Below are 805 nucleotides of genomic sequence, written 5' to 3' on the forward strand. Positions count from 1 at the left end.
TCAAGTTACAAATTTAGTTACATTTTATTAAATCAAAGCACATATTTAAAAAAGATACAATCATTTCCTAATCAAACTGTTTGTTTTATGCAAATAACCACTATAGATGACAATAACAAAGGAAAAGAATAACATTTAGAATTTTGGATTGTTTACACTGACTTCAAGGCGGTTGAAATCATTTTTCGGGATGGTTCCCGGGGCGATGTCATTCTGCTGCTGCTGTTGTTTTGATAAGTAATGTAAAAGTAGTGTAATAAGTAACGAGTTACTCTACACAGAAAGTAATATTGTAAAGTAACGTATTACTTTCAAATGAAAGTAACTAGTAATATGTAGTATATTACATTTTGAAAGTAACTTGCCCAACACTGGTTGGCAGTGAAATGTTCCAGCTCATTCTGACGGATGCATCTCTTCCTCCAACAGCTCCGCGCAGCCGCAGTCCGGTCTGCGTCAGGATTTCCCCCAAAATAGAGTAGTGGCACAAGCCTATAAAAACAGTAGTGGCTTGCAAGCCTATAAAAAGGAGCAATGGAGCGCTTGGACACCAGCAAACCCCAAAATCAGGACTGCGGGCTAGAGGATGATTTGGGTCAGTCTGCAAATGGTAATTAATTTAAGAGTTAATCAGATGATTCGATTAGAAATAGATTCGATTTCACTTTGGACAAAGTCCGAAATTTGTCTTGCGTCCCAAGACACTGTTTTTCTCATAAATAGGCTACACAAACATTTAAACGCGATTGCGCATGTTTCAATTTGAGCATGTGTTGTAACCTTCTTCACATGTTGCATTGTTTAG

This window comes from Poromitra crassiceps (genome assembly GCF_964638095.1).
Source record: "Poromitra crassiceps genome assembly, chromosome: 16".
Lineage (NCBI taxonomy): Eukaryota > Metazoa > Chordata > Actinopteri > Beryciformes > Melamphaidae > Poromitra > Poromitra crassiceps.